This window comes from Saimiri boliviensis, chromosome 2 (assembly GCF_048565385.1).
Source record: "Saimiri boliviensis isolate mSaiBol1 chromosome 2, mSaiBol1.pri, whole genome shotgun sequence".
Classification (NCBI taxonomy): Eukaryota; Metazoa; Chordata; class Mammalia; order Primates; family Cebidae; genus Saimiri; species Saimiri boliviensis.
This window is the reverse complement of record NC_133450.1, coordinates 120,175,155-120,194,696: the sequence shown is the minus strand read 5'-3', so window position 1 is coordinate 120,194,696 and position 19,542 is coordinate 120,175,155. Positions and strand designations below refer to the sequence as shown.

At 38.3% G+C, this 19,542-nt stretch overlaps 1 protein-coding gene across 3 annotated transcripts in view; it reads left to right on the top strand.

Moving 5' to 3' along the window:
- Window positions 1-19,542, top strand: part of FMN1 (formin 1) — a 423,173-nt gene that overhangs the window by 12,411 nt on the left and 391,220 nt on the right. For all 3 annotated transcript variants that reach the window (XM_074394140.1, XM_074394139.1, XM_003935753.4), the window contains one exon: window positions 944-1,008. The gene's annotated coding sequence lies outside the window, so the exon portion shown is untranslated. The remainder of the gene's footprint in view (window positions 1-943; window positions 1,009-19,542) is intronic.

Below are 19,542 nucleotides of genomic sequence, written 5' to 3'. Positions count from 1 at the left end.
AGCACTTTGAGAGGCCAAGGCTGGTGGATCACCTAAGGTCAGGAGCTCAAGACCAACCCGGACATCATGGGGAAGCCCCTTCTGTACTAAAAATACAAAAATTAGCTGAGCATGATGGCACTTGCCTGTAATCCCCACTACCCAGGAGGCTGAGGCAGGAGAATCGTTGGAATCCTGGAGGTGGAGGTTGCAGTGAGCCAATATCATGCCACATGTGAGCCCCAGAAATTGGGGATCACAACGCTGAACCTTTAAGGTCTTCTGGAGTAAGTCTAGGGAACAGATGATCTTGCCTCTTCCATGAGATAACCCTAATCTCTCAGCTAAACTACTACATAGCATAGGGTAACCAACCATGCTGGTTTGCCTATGATTGAAGAGTTTCCAGAATATAATCAGGGTTTCCCAGGCTGAAGTTTGCCACTCCAGCCTGGGCAACCAGGGCAAGACTCTGTCTTGGGGGAAAAAAAAAGGCAGCAGGGGAGCCTCTGAAAAGATATGGCTGTGTGTGACTAGCTGAGGCATGATGTGACCAGATTTGTTTTAAATGATTGCTCTCATTGCAGTGTGAACACCAAGTAGATGAGCATACGCACGCTTACAAGGATACAGGATGGCTAACTGGCACTGGCTTGCCTGTGACTTTGCTGGTTTTGGTACTGAAATGTCTGCATCCTTGAAACTCTTCAATCATAGGCTGACCAGCATGGTTGGTTACCCTATGCTATGCAGTAGTTTAGGTGAGAGATGAGGTTATCTCCTGGAAGAGGTAAGATTATCTATTCCCTAGACTTACTCCAGAAGATCTTAAAGGGTCAGCATTGTGACCCCAATTTCTGAAAGTCCCTTCAAATTAGCCACCTAATATGTAAAAGAAACATAACAAAAGACACCTAATGTGAAAATTACTTCAGGTAAGCCTTGATTATTTTTTTTTACACAGGCCTGGTGGCATCACATTTCTGACATCTCAGCGTCTGGAGGCTGTCCAAGCGAAGGCTGATCTAGGTAAGAAGGTGGACTAAATCATGGCGACCTTCTGCTCACTGACACACTGAGCTCTGGCCCTGGACTTCCATGCAGTGTCTTCACCCACAGCGTTCTGTGGGTGAAGCCTTGTTTTCTCTTCCACATTGTTATATTGTCAGTTCCACTAAAGCTGCTCTTTTACCATGCTGTACTACAGAGCAGATTAGTAAATTGCAGTTGTCCCTAAATAAAGTAAGTATTTCCACTCCTGATTTCAAAGCTGCCTCCCAACTCCTTACTTAGCTAAGGCTTCCTACTTTTCTCTAGTCACCCAAGGCAGAAGACTTTTGTTACCAATCAATCAAAAAGAATCAAGGAAGGAATGCTACTACTCCTATTCCTATTAAAAATAGCTAACTGGGCCCATTATGTGTCAGGCACCATTTTAAACACTTTCCATATATATCTGTTAATATTTGTATTAATAAGTGATTCACTCATTGGACAGGCTTTTATTGATCACTCATGATTTTCTAGTTAATCTCTCAAGCACAGGACATGGCAGTGAACAAAATTCTTTTCATGACAGTTATACTCTACAGTTGTGGGGAGAGAAAGAATGTAACCAATAGAAATATACTATGGCAGGTGACAAGTTCCATGGAGACAGATGTCTCAGGGAAAGGGACTCAACAGTGATGGCAGCTGTAGGCACTACTTTAAATTGGGTGACCAAGGAGCCTTTCTAATGAGGTATCACTTGAGCAGATACCTGAAAGTAGCCCCAGAGTAAGTCATAAAGATTCGGGGGCAGTTCAGGCAAAGGGAACAACAAAATTATATTTTTTTCAGTTTATGTTAGAATCCTGAAATCATACCTTTCATTTTTCCTCTCAGGGATGGATCAACATTTTATAGATCCATCATTTTCTTTTGTTTAGTATCTGAGAACATTAAAATTTGTTTTCTTTACTTTTCACATTCCCTACTGCCATTTAAGTTTGATTTTTAATGGAATGGTATCGATCTATCCTTTTATTCTTTTATTACATTTTTATACTTTTCATATTTTTCTCTCTTTGATATATGTTCTAATTGGTGGAAAGCCAATTTTATTCCTAATTATGATTTTGTCTACTTTAATTGTTGTGTTTATTGGAAAGTAAAGATCAAGCTGTCATTAATCATTATTGGTGGCTACAAATAATATTCTTGGATTTTCAGGCAGAGACACAGGTTGGATTTGTATCTTTAGATAATTACATTTTAATCCACTATTTACTGAATGTGTGTCATGTTTTATGTACTACGGGGAATATAAAGATGGTGATGATGATAGTCTTCCCTTTAGAGAACCTGTAATCAAATAGGAAAAATACATTGCAAAAGGTTCATTGCCAGTAGAAGGCAGGGTGTATTGGGATTCTATTCCTGGATAATGAAGGTCAGCAGTGCATAATAAAAGCAGCAATTACTTGTATAGTCCCTACTATGTACCAGTCACTGTATTCTAAATGCCAATATATCTATCAGGCATTGACTTACTTTAGGGATTAGAAATGAAGGCACACAAAGATTACATAACTATGTAACATTACTGTGCTAAGTGGAAGAGCTGGGATCTTAACCTAAACAGTATAGTCCTAAAGCTGTGCTAAGGGATAAAGAGGAAGGGATACCCTTGCCCTCAAGACCATGAGGCATGGGCCTCAAGGAAACCAAAAGTATAAGTTCATGGGCAGGGTTAGGACTGGACCAATCTAACAGAGGTAGCTAAGCAGACTTGAGACACAGAGCAGGATATGGAGACATCATAAACTGGTTGAGAATGGCAGATAAAAGCCCAAGAAGGTCTCAAGTTGAAGATTTTTGCCTTTATACACAGGCTAGGAGGGAGTGATTAAAGGCACCTTCTCAGATGGTACATGTTAAATGCAGATAGTGTTTGGATCAAAGCAGATAGAAAAGCCTTGGAAGTACTGGAGTGGAGAGGTGATGGTGTCCTGGGTCTCATTTAAGCTAACAGTGAATGTTCTTCTACAATAGAAGTGGAAATCATATGCATTGAATAGTTCATTCACTTAAATTTTTTTGTACGTTCAGTGCTGTTACTTATTTTTGAGACTTCATTTGCTTTTTTTCTAGTTTTTGTATTCCTGATGAAGGATTGGCTTCCCCCTGACCCTACCCACCTCAAAACTTTCTTTCTTTCTTTTTTCAAATGGAGTTTCACTTTTGTTGCCTAGGCTGGAGTGCACTGGCATAATTTAGGCTAACTGCAACCCCTGCTTCCTGGGTTCAAGTGATTCTTCTGCCTCAGCCTCCTAAGTAGCTGGGATTACAGGCATGCACACCATGGGGTTTCACCATGTTGCTCAGGCTGGTTTTGAACTCCTGACCTCAAGTGATCCACCTGCCTTGGCCTCCCAAAGTGCTGAGATTACAGACTTGAGCCACTGCACCCGGCCTTCTGATATCTAAATTTCTTACACCATTTCCTTTTCCTGTTTTCACCTGTACCATCTTGTGTTATCTCTTTTGGCTCTGGAAATCTGGGTTCTGATCCTACTTGTGCCCTGAATTTACTGACTACCTAGAAAAGTAATTTGGCAAGTGGGTTTCATTTCTTTGCAAGGCGGAGTATGGAAGTGCAGTGCAAGTAAGGAGAACAAAAGGCGTTTTTACAGATGAGGACCCTGGGGTGCGAAGAGGTTAAGTGACTTGCACAGGAGTTTGTTAGTAATTGGCAAAGCTGGACTTGATTCCAAGCCTTCTGACACTGCATTCATTGCTTTTTTCTTACTTTGCCCTGCCCTGGTAGAAACCATCACATGTGAAGATTGATCAGTCCTAGACCAGTTATACATGGCGTCAGTGCTCTATATTCTATGACTTAAAGAAGATAAATTAGTAAATGAGTAAATCTGTTTTCTGAATGGAACCTAGTATCCTCAATTAGTCCTGTAACAAATTTCAAGAGCTAGGGCTCTGGGTCAAAGCACCTGGGTTTGAATTGCAGCTCAGCAGCTTACAAGCTGTGAGATCCTAGACAAGTTACCATCCTGCGCCTCAGTTTCTTCCTTGTAAATGGAGATAGTAATAGTACCTACTTCGTAGGATTTCTGTAAAAATCAATGTGTTAAAACAGGTAAAGCCTTGGAAGAGTGGCCAGTACATGATAAGTGATCATTTCAGTAGTAATTATCCTAATAATTTAAAGGCATACACTGTTCCTTCATCTTTTGCTCGAGATCCAAAGCATAGAAACACTTTTGGTGTTCTTAAGCAGTGTCTTAGCTGCAGGGAGAAGCATTAGGACTTTGTTATCTGTAAAGATGCTCTGACCATTATTAATACTTCTATTCAAGTGAAGCTGGATTCCTTTAATTGGCTTCATAATTTGTCATTCTCCGTTGACAAAGGTTACCCTGAAAATGAAAATCTTCCTGTGATGGCTAACATATATAGTCAAGAATGAAATTATTTGTATCCAGTCATATTTTTAGAGTGAATTTTCATAGGGAGAAGAAAGGAAATACAAAGAGGCTGGTTAGAAGTGCTTAAAGACAAATTATCCATTTGGAATAGTGCAGAGGAAAATGTCTGACAAGCAGTGGAAACTCCAGGAATGATTTTTGAATGGAAAATGTGCCATTTGCTTTGGGGACCCTCTAACCTACCTACTAGGGGAGCCTGGAATGCCAGGGAGACAGAGCTGCCCATTCAACTGAAAAAAAGGGGGCTGAAACAGGGAGCCAGGTGATCTGGTTCAGTGGGTCCCACCCCCACAAAGACCAGCAACCTGAAATGCTCTGGATTGAGAGTTTTGCAGTAAGCACAGCTGGACCCGGGACAGTCCAGCTCAGTGTGGGGAAGGGTGTCCTCCATTACCAGTCCTCCATTACTGAGGCAGTCGACCATTATTGAGGCAGACCACCATTACCAAGTCAGTTCTAACAGGAAGGTCACACAGCAGCTGGGCAGAGCCCATAGCAGCTCAGCAACGCCTCTGCTGGCAGACTATGGCTAGACTACCACCTTGCTGGGCAGGGCATCTCTGACAAAAGGCAGTAGCATGTCAGGAATTTACAAATAAATCCCCACCTTCCAAGGCCAGAGCACCTGAGAAGAAAGGTGTTTATGAGTTCCATTGCAGCAGACTTAAACGTACTTGCCCAGAAGCTCTGAACAGAACAACGGAGCTCCCAGCACAGCACTTGAACTCCTATAAGGGATGGACTGTCTCCTCAAGCAGCTCCCTGACCCCTGTATATCCAAAGAGACCCCTCACAAAGTAGAGCTCAGGCTGACATCTGGGGGGTATCCTTCTGGGACAAAGGTAACAGAAGAAGAAACTGGCAACAACCCTTACTGTTCTGCAGCCCCTGTGGGTGATCCCCAGGCAAGCAGGGTCTGGAGTGGACCTCCAGCAGGCCTACAGCAGAGGAGCCTGACGGTTAGAAGGAAAACTAAAAAACAGAAAGAAATAACTTCAACATCAACAAAAAGGATGTCCACTCAGAGATCCCATCTGAAAGTCACCAACTACAAAGACCACAGGTAGATATATCCACAAAGATGGGAAGAAACAAGCACAAAAAGAATGAAAATGCCAAAAACCAGAATGCTTCTCCTCCTCCAAGGGATCACAGCTCCATACCAGGAACGAAACAAAGCTGGATGGAGAATGAGTCTGATAAATTGACAGAAACAGGCTTCAGAAGGTGGGTAATAACAAACTTCTCTGAGCTAAAAGAACATGTTCTAACCCAATGCAAAGAAACTAAGAACCTTGAAAAAAGGTTAGACGAAATGCTAATGAGAATAAACAGCTTAGAGAAGACTATAAATGACCTGATGGAGCTGAAAAACACAAGAGAACTTCACAAAACATACACAAGTTTCAATAGCCAAATTGACCAAGCAGAAGAAAGGATATCAGAGACTGAAAATCAGCTCAATGAAATAAAATGGGAAGACAAGATTAGAGAAAAAAGAGTGAAAAGAAATGAACAAAACCTCTAAAAAATATGAGATTATGTGAAAAGACCGAATCTACTTTTGATAGGTGTACCTGAATGTGACAGAGAGAATAAATCCAAGCTGAAAAACACTCTTTAGGATATTATCCAGGAGAACTTCCTCAACCTAGCAAGTCAAGCCAACATTCAAGTCCAGTAAATGCAGAGAACACCACGAAGATATTCCTCAAGAAGAGCAACCCCAAGGCACATAATCGTCAGATTCACCAGGGTTGAAATGAAGGAGAAAATGCTAAGGGCAGCCAGAGAGAAAAGTCGGGTTACCCACAAAGGGAAGCCCATCAGACTCACACCGGATCTCTTGGCAGAAATCCTACAAGCCAGAAGTGAGTGGGGGCCAATATTCAACATCCTTAAAGAAAAGAACTTTCAACTTAGAATTTCATATCCATAAGCAAAGGAGAAAGAAAGTCCTTTATGAACAAGCAATTACTGAGAGATTTCATCACCACCAGGCCTGCCTTACAAGAGCTCCTGAAAGAAGCACTAAACAGAAAGGAACAACCAATACCAGTCACTCCAAAAACATACCAAATGGTAAAGACCATTGACACAATGAAGAAACAGCATCAACTAACAGGTAAAGCAACCAGCTAGCACCAAAATGGCAGTATGAAATTCACACATAACAATAGTAACCTTAAATGTCAACGGGATAAATGCTTCAATCAAAAGACAGAGACTGGCAAATTGGATAAAAAGTCAAAACCCATTGGTGTGCTATATTCAGAAAACCCATCTGACATGAAAGGACACACATAGGCTCAAAATACAGGGATGGAGGAAGATTTACCAAGCAAATGGAGAGCAAAAAAGCAGGAGTTGTAATCCTAGTCTCTGATAAAATAGACTTTAAAGTAAGAAAGATCAAAAGAGACAAAGGACATTACATAATGGTAAAAGGATCAATGCAATAAGAACTAATTATACTAAATATATACATACCCAATACAGGAGCACCCAGATACATAAAGCAAGTTCTTAGTTACCTACAAAGAGACTTAGACTCCCTCACAATAATAGTGGGAGACTTCAACACTCCACTGTCGATATTAGACAGATCAACGAGACAGAATATTAACAAGGATATCCAGGACTTGAACTCAGACCTGGACCAAGTGGACCTAATAGACATCTACAGAACTCTCCACCCCAAATCCACAAAATACACATTCTTCTCAGCACCACATTGCACTTACTCTAAAATTGACCACATAATTGGAAATAAATAACTCCTCAGCAAATGCAAAAGAACAGAAATCATAACAAACAGTCTCTCAGACCACAGTGCAATCAAATTAGAACTCAGGATTAAGAAACTAACTCAGAACCACACAGTTTCATGGAAACTGAACAACTATCTCTTGAATGTTGACTGGTTAAACAATGAAATGAAGGCAGAAATAACAATGTTCTTTGAAACCAACAAGAATGAAGACATAACATACTGGAATCCCTGGGACACATTTAAAGCAGTGTCTAGAGGAAAATTTATAGCAATAAATGCCCACATGAGAAGCAAGGAAAGATCTAAAATCGACACCCTATCATCAAAATTGAAAGAGCTAGAGGAGCAAGATCATAAAAAACATAAAAGCTAGCAGAAGACAAGAAACAACTAAGATCAGAGCAGAACTGAAGGAGATACAAACAGAAAATTCCCTTCAAAAATCAACAAATCCAGGACCTGGTTTTTTGAAAAGGTCAACAAAATAGGCTGCTAGCCAGATTAATAAAAAAGACAAGAGAGAAGAATCAAATAGATGCAATGAAAAACAATCTTTGGATATCACCACTGATTCCACAGAAATACAAACCACCATCAGAGATTACTACAAACAATTCTATGCACATAAACCAGCAAACCTGGAAGAAATGGATAAATTCCTGGACACTTGCACCCTCCCAGGCCTAAACCAGGAAGAATTCGAAACCCTGGGTAGACCAATAACAAGGGCTGAAGTTGAGGCAGCAATTAATAGCCTACCAACCAAAAAAAGCCCAGGTCAAGATGGGTTCACAGCTGAATTCTACCAGACATACAAAGAGGAGCCGGTACCACTCCTTCTGAAACTATTCCAAACAATCCAAAAAGAGGGAATCCTTGCCAGATCATTCTATGAGACCAATATCATCCTGATACCAAAACCCAGCAGTGACTCAACAAAAAAAGAAAACTTCAGGCCAATATCTATGATGAACATAGATTCAAAAATCTTCAATAAAATAATGTCAAACCAATTGCAAGAGCACATCAAAAAGCTTATCCATCATGATCCAGTAGGCTTCGTCCCGGGGATGCAAGCCTGGTTCAACATATGCAAGTCTATAAATGTAATACACCACATAAACAGAACCAAAGACAAAAACTACACGATCATCTCAATGGATGCAGCAAAGGCCTTCAACAAAATTCAACAGCTCTTTATACTAAAAACTCTCAATAAACTAGGTATGGATGGAATGTATCTCAAAATGCTCATCATCACCGGTCATTAGAGAAATGCACATCAAAACCACACTGAGATACCATCTCATGCCAGTTAGAATGGCGATCATTAAAAAATCTGGAAGAACAGATGCTGGAGAGGATGTGGAGAAATATGAACACTTTTACACTGTTATTGGGAGTGTAAATTAGTTCAACCATTGTGGAAGACAGTGTGGCGATTCCTCAAGGACCTAGAAAAAGAAATTCCATTTGACCCAGCAATCCCATTACTGGGTATATATCCAAAGGATTATAAATTTTCCTATTATAAGGACACATGCACACATATATTCCTTGTGGCACTGTTTACAATCGCAAAGACCTGGAACCAACCCAAATGCCCATCGATGATAGACTGGACAAGGAAAATGTGGCACATATACACTATGGAATACTCTGCAGCCATGAAAAATGATGAGTTTCTGTCCTTTGTAGGGACATGGATGAATCTGGAAACCATCATTTGCAGTAAACTTACACAAGAGCAGAAAATCAAACACCACATGTTCTCACTCATAGGCAGGTGTTGAACAATGAGAACACATGGATACAGGGAGGGAAGCATCTCACACTGGGGTCAGTTCGGGGGGACTAGGGGAGGTACAGCATGGGATAGGGAGGTTGGGGAGGGATAACATGAGGAGAAATGCCAGATACAGGTGACAGGGGGATGGAGGCAGCAAACCACATTGCCATGTATGTACCTGTACAACAATTCTGCATGATCTGCACATGTACCCCAGAATCTAAAGTACAATAAAAAATATATTTTATTGTACATAATATATGTATATATTTTATTGTACATATATATATGTATAAAAAGAAAGAAAGAAATAGGGGCTACCTACCTTCTTAGATTTCTTTTAAAATAGAAGTAGTGAAGAAAATAGATGGTAAAACACTTAGAAGAGCAGGGAGGTTTTCTTCCAGAAAGTCAATTATTTCCGTTGAAATAACCTAGGAAGTCTCTATAATTAAAATCCTAGCTCTTAAAGAATAATTCCTTCAGGTTGGGCATGGTGGCTCATGCCTATAATTCTAGCATTTTTGGAGGTCAGGCAGGAGGATCACTTAAGGCCAGAAATCTGAGCCCAGCCTGGGCAACATGGCAAAACCCTGTCTCTACAAAAAAAAAAAAAAAAGGAAAACATAGAAATTAGTTGAGCATTTGATATACACCTATAGTCCTAGCTACTTGGGAGCCTAAGGTGGGAGGATTGCTTGAGACTGGGGTGTTGAGGCTTCAGTGAGCCATGATTGCACCACTGCATTCCACACTCCAGCCTGGGCAAGATCCTATCTCAAACAAACAAGCAAACAATCATCCCCTCCTCTGAAAGGAATCTAATTTTACTCCTTAAAGCAGATGTGGTAAGAAAATTATTTCCATCTAAATATTATCAGTGTAACATTGCCTTTCCAGCCCTACGGGTTAGCACTTAAGAGTTTGAAAAATAAAACCTGATGTAATTGAAACACTGCACTTGGCTTGTTGAAAACAGTAAAATGTGGAAATGTGTCATTATTTCTTATTGTCCAGCTGTTCTATAAGTCTAAATATGGGTTACACAGGGATCTTGTTGTTGGTAATATTCGGAGTATGGGAGTTGGCAACATGGAAAACTATATCATACATGCTGAATATGATCCTATGCTCTTAAGAATATAATGGCTAGTATTGGGGCTAGCAACCCTTGATTGATCCCTTAAGTATCAGTGGATCAAATTTTGTGTGTTAAGGAATTAAATGGTCTAATTAACTGAATGAAAAAGTTGATGATTGGGATCTACTTTGTATTTGAAATGAAAATTTTATGATTTGGAGTAGTATAGAATACAGCTTAAGAGGGCAAAGATTCTTTGCCTTTCCAAGAAGATTGTATACCATAATGTACACAAACTACTAGCTCAGAATGGAAGTGATTCTGAAGGCCAACTCATTCAAGCATCTGGTCTTTCACACAGAGGTAAAATCAATAGGACCTAGTAATGGATTGGAATCTGAGAGGGGAATGTATTAAGAAGTACTTGCAGGTCTGTGGAAATCGGTAGAATTTCCTTACAATTTCTATCAAATAGTCATCAACATGCACTTGAAAATGTTCAATCATAGCAGGCCTTCCAAAGAAACCCATTTCATTTGGATGATTTTTATTTTCCGTTCTTTGGGATGGGAGTCATATTTTTTATCAAGTTTCTTCTTTTTTATATCCTTTTCTGTGTCACTCCTTCATCCTTTGTAAACTTAACAACCTAGAAATCATTGTGTATAGGTTCCAGTGAGGCCACATTAATAATAATAATAATAATAATAATAATAATATATACTATGTTGAATCTTAGTTCTTTCCTGTTTACTTAGGATTTAATTCACCTCTTAAAATCTCCTTTGGTTATTTCCTGAAGTTTCTTTTCTTTTTTTTTTTTAATTTTTATGTGAGTCTCACTCTTGTCGCTCAGGCTAGAGTGTGGTAGCACAATTGCGGCTCACTGCAACTCCTTAAAACTACCTCCTGGGTTCAAGTAATTCCCCTGCCTCAGCCTCCCAAGTAGTTGGGATTCCAGGCACTCGCCACCATACCTGGCTAATTTTGTATTTTTATTAGAGACAGGTTTTCATTATATTGTCCAGGCTGGTCTTGAACTCCTGACCTCAGGTGATCCACCTGCCTTGGCCTCCTAAAGTGCTGGGATTATAGTTGTGAGTCGTTGCACCCAGCCTATTCCCTGAGGTTTCATTTGTGCTCGGCAATTGGACCAATCATATTTTCTCCTATCCTGCTCCTCACAGCATTTTGTTCTGGCCTCTGCTGCTGGTGCCCTCCATAAAAATGATGCTATGCTGGGCACAGCAGGCTTTTGCAGTGGCCATTTTGAGTTCTTAGGGCAATGAAGTAGTTGGGGCATGGGGGAGAATGGCCTCTTATGTGACCCTGAGCATGCTTTCTCACCTGGGCCCTGAAGCAGCACTGCTTGGTTTCATGGTCTCATAAAGATTTTTATAAATACAAAGAAACTTCTACCTTCTTTCTTCTGTCTGAGTCAGATAGTGTTTCTCTCCATTGTCCTTATGTTTCTCTCTCCCTCATCCACCTTACTGACAGCTTCCTCTCTTTCCCCAGAGTCTTGTAACCAAATATGTCCTCCCTCTTGTACTTCCATTCTCAAAATTCTCTCCCAGCCTATCTAGTTGTGTAATAAACCTATAAAGTATTCCTTATTCATCAGTTTCACAAAGAGGTAGACTGGATATCTCAGATTGCGGTCAAGTGGGTCACCCTGATACAGAGCAACTTTATTATGAGGTTCTTCAGCTGCTCCATCATTGTTCTGTAGGATATATGGTATTGCCCTTGTGTTAGAAAACCTCTAGGAAGATCAGTCTCGTACTTATTGCGTGCTTTCTAACAGTTGCTTCCCTCTCACACCCTTCCCTATTCTCTTCCTCCTAAAGTCACATTCTTTGATTATTTATCCTTCATATTTTCTGAAACATACTGAAATAATGTGCTTCCTGTTTTTCTTTTTTTTCCTATTTAAAAAAATGCTTTCTGATAAGCTAGAATATTGACACTCTTTAATCTTTACTCAATGTGCTGTACTGAGAGGACTGTTGACTTTGGGGCTACATTACCTTGTGTTGAAGTCCAGCTCTGCCACTTCCTTCTCGTGAACCTCTTGTGAATCCATTTTTCATCCACAAAGTGAAGGTAACAAACTTATGAGGCAGAAGTTAAATTGCCAGGGTTAAAGGAGCTGAAAAATGTAGAATTTCCAACTCAGTGTCAAACCACATAACCAGTGTCAGTATCCTACACTTCTTCCCCTTTCTGTCCCATCCCTTGGTGACTCAGTTGCACCTCCCTGGCAGATGGCTGTAATATCCGTCACTCATGAAGAGCTGCATAACACTCTCACTGTATGTGTGGTACCTTTTCTCTTCTTGCCATTCCTCTTCCAGATAACTGAGTATACCATTGATCTCTGTCCCAACTTTATCATGGAACCTCCATTTAGTATGTGGGTCGATCATTTAAACATAAATCCACCCATTCCACTTCTTAATACTTTAATAACATCAAATTTTCATTAATACTCTAAAATCCACGCGTGTCTTAAATTGAAAACATTAATTTGAATCATTGTGTTTGAAACACTATTCATGGCTGTACATCATAATGGCAGTTAGTGATATATACACATAGTTGCATAAAATAATCACATTTCTAAATGCATTTGTGAATAGCATTTTACATATTTTTTTTGAAACATCTCATCTTTGAGCAAGAACTATCTGTAGCTGCAATAAAGAGATTTTAGGTCTGGGGAGGAAATTACGACTGTAGAAAGGAATAGGGAAATGTTGTATCTTGTCTCCTAACATCAAGATTTTTTAAAAAAACCACAGTTCATTTTTCCTCTGTTAATAAATTCCAAGAATCATTACTGGAATTCAATTTCCATGCCCTGAAGTTACTTATATTATAAATGTTGGCATTTGCTGAAACATTCAGTGTTCTAAAACATGTTTTTTTAAAATCAACGTAATATTTGTACTTATTTATAGGGTGCATGTGTTATTTTGTTACACGCATAGAACGTGTAACGATCAAGTCAGGATATTTAGGACAGTCATCTCCTTGAGCATTTATCATCTCTGTTCTAGGAACATTTTAAATCTTCTCTTCTAGCTATTTGGAATATACAATTTATGTTGTTGTTAACTATTGCCACTTTACTACCGCCTAACAGAACTTATTTCTTCTATCTAACTGCATGTTTGTACCCATTAACTTACCCCTTTTCATTTCCCTCTCTCCACACCCCCTCCTCAGCCTCTGGTAACTACGATTCTACTCTCTACCTCCATGATACCAACATTTTAGCTCCCACATATGATTGAAAACGTGATATTTGTCTTTCTGTGCCTTGCTTATTTAATGACCTCCATTTCCATCCATGTTGTTCCAAATGACACAGTTTCATTATTTTTATGGCCAAACGGTATTTCATCGTGTATATACCACATTTTCTTTATCCACTCATCTATTTATACATACAATTGATTCCATATCTTTGCTATGCAATAAACATGAGGATGTAGGTATCCCTTTTTTAATACTGATTTTCTTTATATTGATTTCCTTTGGATAAATACCTAGTAGTGGGATTGGAATTGCTAGATCATATGGTAGTTTCATTTTTAGTTGTTTTTTTTTTTTGAGAAATATTCACCCATAATGACTGTACTAATTTACATTTCTATCAACAGTGTATGAGTTCTCTTTTCTCTGCATTCACAGTAGCATCTGTTATTTTTTGTCTGCTATTTGTTGCTATTATGGAGTTAAAATGATTTCTCATTGTGGGTTTGATTTGTATTTCCCTGATGATTAGGGATGTTGAACTTTTTTTCATATACCTTTTGAACGCTTGTATGTCCTTTGAGAAATATCTTACTCATCAAAAAAAAAAAAAAAAGAAAAAGAAATACCATATTCATATCCTTTGCCCATTTTTCAATGGGATTTTTTTTTTAATTTTTGAGTTGAGTTCCTTGTATATTCTGTATCTTTGTTTCTTGTCACATGAATAGTTTGCAAATATTTTCTCCCATTCAATAGGCTGTGTCTTCATCTGTGTTGCTCTTCACTCTGCTTTGCTATACAGAAGCTTTCTAGTTTAATATAGTCCCATTTGTCTATTTTTGGTTTTGTTGCCTGTGCTTTTGAAGTCTTAGTCATAAAATCTTTGCCTAATCCATAATTCTGAAGTGTTTCCCTTATGATTTCCTCTACTAGTTTCATAGTTTCAGGTCTTATATTTAAGTCTTTAATCCATCTTGTGTTGATTTTTTGTTTATAGCAAGAGATATAGCTAGTCTAGTTTATTTCTTCTACAGATGGATATCCAGTTTTCGTAGCACTGTATATCGAAGAGGGTGTCCTTTCCTCAATGTATATACTTGGTGCCCTTGTCAAAAATCAGTTGGTTGTAAATATGGGGATTTATTTTTAGGTTCTCCATTCTCTTCTGTTGGTCCGTAAAACATGGTTTATAGAAGAAAGACTTGAATGCTATAAACTTATTTGGCTTAAATAAATGCAACCAAATGCATCTTTCTCCTGATGGTGTCAGGATTTTTGAGAAGGATATTCTTGCTAATCCTGATCTCTTAATCTGTACAGAATCATCCAACTGAAACATTGATTTATTATGCAAGTATGCATCTACTTTAGAAAATATTGCTTAATCTGATGACAAAAGAATAAATAATATGCTCAATAGTGGCTTCATCTGGTTCACAGATTTATTTTGCAGTTTGTGCCAATTGCAACTTTTTGGAAAAGGCTATTCCCAAAAAAGAAAAAAAAAGTCCTCTTTATAAAAAGCTGGATCTCTGGGCCCAGCTCCTTTTCTCCTTCAGCATTCTCACTACCATCACAGACCTATTTGCTATACTTATTATATATTTGCTTTTATTTCACACTGTCTTTGAAATTTGCCACTGACAATGTAAAATCTTTCTGATGTCAGAACTGTGCTCAGAGTTCTTTAATTTCCAGAGAACCCCTGGAGTTTTTGTAAGAGGAAGAAACTTACCCTTCTTCCCGTTAGGAATTTCAACAGTAGCCATTTTTCTAAAAATTCCATTTCAATTTTTTATTGCATATATTTATTCTTTCAATCACATTAGAAGTTTTAGCAGTGTCAAATTCAGAAATTGTTTTTGTTAAACTGTTTTATATTTTCAAAGGATTTTTATTCATGTGATTTGAGGATGTGTTTTGAGTCCTAGGAGCATAGTAGATTTCTACAAGCAGCGTGACATTGTTATAATGAGCTATCTAGGGCAAAAAAGTTTTGGCTTTTCTATTGGTTTCATAAATGTATATTTATGTTCCCCTTTATTCTTTCCATGCCAGCCATTCTAATAAGCAATGTCCTTTTAATGTTTTTGCCTTTCTATTGAGATCAATTAACAGATGGTTGAGAATGAATTTGTGGAATCATCTAGAAATGCTTCTAAACTTGTATGTAAACAGCGTGAAAGAACTATTGTGATAATTCCAACTGCAGGAATTATGGATATGAGATTTACATAAAGTATTGAAATTGTGAGTAGCGATCAAATGGGGAGTTCCCAGAGCAGCTCAGTTTATTAAGAGGAAGCTGTGTATTGTTTATCCCAAGATGGCACCACTTTTTTTTTTTTTTTTTTTTTTTGCTAAGCCCTTTGGGTCAGACTGTGGCTGCTGTGATCTAGAAGGTCTCTGTCTTAGCACTTACAACTGAGATTTTAATTCTTTTAAGTTACCATATTGAGAGATAGGGGCTAGTTAGATCTGGTTTAGATATTATCCTTAGAACTTGCAAAGGTGGGGTTGGTTTAAATGCTTGAGCAGATACCAACTGTCCACCCTAGAGCCAACCTCCTAATCACAAAGAGGACCACTTCAAAATTTGACACTTTAACCCTTTTTATTATATCCCCTTGGCAGAAACTGAAATTCAGTCACAATTCTTTTACTTCACTTGAGGCAAACTTAATGGTGACATCCAGGTTTAACCTTTGTCACTGTCTCTAGGGTACTGAGGGACAAGTTCTTCTCTAGGCTCTGACAGAAACCTTAAACCATGAGCACTAACATACTTTCAGGACAAAGAGGAATTCCTAACAGGAATTTGGCAAACATTACATGTTTTTTGTCCTTGCTTCTAAATAATTTATATTCTGATCACGGGCCCATAGATCATAGTGTTAACTGCTTAATAAATACAATCTGTTAACCATATTTTTCTGAAGAAAAGGAAAGTAATCTTTATATTAGAGGCCCCCTGATTCATTATTTCACCCTGAACATTTAAGAAATGCAGTATTTTGTCACTTCTACCCAGAGATACTTTTAAAATAGAGAGTCCTGGATTCAAATTCCAGTTCTGTGACTGAATAACTTTGTGAATTTGGACAAGTTACTTAACCTCCCTAAGCTTACATGATTCTCATGGGTAAAATGGAAGAATTTTTAGTACCCATCTCATAGGACCATGAGAATTACAGTTGGTCAATGAATAACATCGGTTTGAACTTAGTGGATCCATTTTTACCTGAAATTTTTTCAATAAAAGTTACACCAAGTGTGCCTGTTACTCCTCCCTCCCTCCTTCTTTGCATCTGCCACTGCCATCCTTGAGACAGCAAGACCAACCTCTCTCCTTCCTTCTCGTCCTTAGCCTACTCAATGTGAGGACAACAAGAATAAAGACCTTTAGGATTATCCACTTCCACTTAATAAAGAATAAATATGTTTTCCCTTTCTTGTGATCTTAATGACATCTTTTCTCTAGCTTGCTTTATTATAAGAATACAGTATATAATACATATAACATACAAACGTGTTAACTGTTTATGTTATCAGTAAGACATCTGGTCAACAGTAGTCTATTAGTAGTAATGGTTTTGGGGAACCAAAAATTATACATACATTTTTGACTGTGTAGGCAGGGGGTCAGCACCCCAACCCCTGCTTTGGTGAAAGGTCAACTGTAAATGGATGAGGCATAGTGTACATTTAGCCAAAGGCATAGCACTGGTTAAGAACTCATAAAATCTTGGCTGTATTAGTCTTTTGTCATGCTGATAATAAAGACATACTTGAGGCTGGGTAATTTATAAAGGAAAGAAGTATAATGGACTCACAGTTCCATATGGCTTGGGAGGCCTCACAATCATGGCAAAGGCAAAGGAGAAGCAAAGGCCTGTCTTACATGATGGCAGGCAAGAGAGTTGTGCAGGGCAACTACCATTTATAAAACCATCAGATCTCATGAGACTTATTCACTACCATGAGAACAGTATTGAGAAAACAACCCCCCTGATTCAGTTATCTCCACCTGACCCTGCCCATGACATGTGGGGATTATTACAATTCAAGGTGAGATTTGGGTGGGGACACAGCCAAGCCGTATCATTGACTAATGTCACCTCCCTCCTCGCCTCTTTCTTTCTCCTTCTTAACCAAGTATGAATCTACCCATTTCATGACCTCACCTAAATATTTAATTTGTACTAGATTTTTACTGCTTGTCCATAAATTGTTATCTTCCTGCCCCTTGATTTGTCTACTAAGAAAAAAATGAGCTTGACATACAACATTGGTGAGTCCAGTTGTCCTTGTTGGATTGGGATGCATGCTTTCAACTCATGGTCCAATGCTTCCCTTGCTTGACTACCCATCCCTTTCTACCCTGGGTAGATCCTTCTGTTTAAGCAGTCTATGTATATGGTCACTGGTATTTTGCAAAGTGCATTTCAAAATAACTAACTCTTATGATGGATTTCATGAAATAACACCGGATTAAGTTGAAGAAGTCTTCCTTGATCTTCATGGTAAACAAAATTGTTTGTGAAACTCTAATACCAGTATCTCTCCCTGAACAACAGAAACAAAGCAAAAAGGAAGCAAACACACCTATGAAACTGTTGCCTATATAATCTCTTGTAGGATTCTGAGTATTTGATGGGATATGAAATTTTTCTTAAAAGGTATCTACTTCAAGATTTAATAAAATTGTATCTAAATGAGAAATCTTTATAAAGTAGTGGCTTTGAGTCCACTTGCTTCACTGCATATAGTACTATATTGTATTTTAAGCCATATTTAGCTATACATTTTTAAATTTTGCACTTTTTACAAATGGCATTTTGTTTCATTTATCTTCTTTCTTTAAAAATCAAAAGAGTGAGTGCTAGCGGTACTAGGGTAGTGGAAACAGCAGCATACAGACAGTCCAGAGACCTGGATTTGAGTCTGGTTCCATTGCTCACAAGTTGTCTGACCAGGGGCAAGTTATTTTGAAATTTCTTGTCTCCTTTAGCCTCCTTGGGTGTACCATGATAATAACAGCATCTGCTACATCTGCTTCACATGGTGGTGGTTTGGCTCAAATGGAAGTTTAAACCAAAGAACTTCTTTTATGGAATTTTTTAACAGATGTCATATTACTGTGATTTATAAAAAGATTTCCAGTATTATAAAATCTAAACACACATAATGTGAGATAATTAAAATAGGTTTTTATTTCATGTTACTAGATTTATAAACGAATAGACATTTTGACAAAAAAAAAAATAAGTTTCCTTCCAACAGATGTGGCTATCAGGGAAGTGGGAGGGATGGCAGATCAGCTTTGTCTTGGAGAGCCCCCATAGTCCTCCCTTCCTCCTTAAGAGCTGTGCTCTGTGGCAGACCTTTAAAAATGAGAGTGCCATCAAAACACTTTGCCTGCATCCTTGATCCTCTATAAAACAGGGTTACAATCTGTTTGCAGTTGCCTGTTAAAAAGAAAAACATACTTAAATCCCTAGTGCTGTCTATTGGGAAGGCCATTGTTCAAGAGCAGCTTTCTTAATCTGAAAATGCAAATTTGATGTAACATATGCAAGGATTGTTCCTGATTTAAAGTTCTCATAAAAGCAAACTCCACAAAATGTGTTCACATATCTAAAAAAAAATACATTCAGTAGTTGAAAAGGAAGCTCTGTCTTACTAACTACAGAGTAAAATGTACCAAGCCCACTTTTAGTGAGATACTGTGCTGTCACCATTGTTGGTGAAGCTGTAAGTGTTCAATGAATAGGAATCTTCTATCTACAGAGTTTTTTTTAAAATCATGGGGTGGGTACAAAAACATAGAATCAATAAGATCTAATATTTGATAGCGCAACAGGGTGACAGCAGTCAACAATAATTTGTTGTACATTTAAAAATAACTAAAAGAATATAACTGGAATGTTTGTAATGCAAAGAAATGATAAATGCTTGAGGTACTGGATACCCCATTTACCCTGATGTGACTATTATTCACTAAATGCTTGTATCAAAATATCTTATGTACCCCATAAGTATATATACCTATGATGTACCCATAAAGATTTAAAAATTAAATTTGGGGAAGAGGCTTATTTCCTCAGCATACTTCTATATCTCCTACAGATGGATGATGTTAGCTGATAGTGACATAAAACCAGAGAAG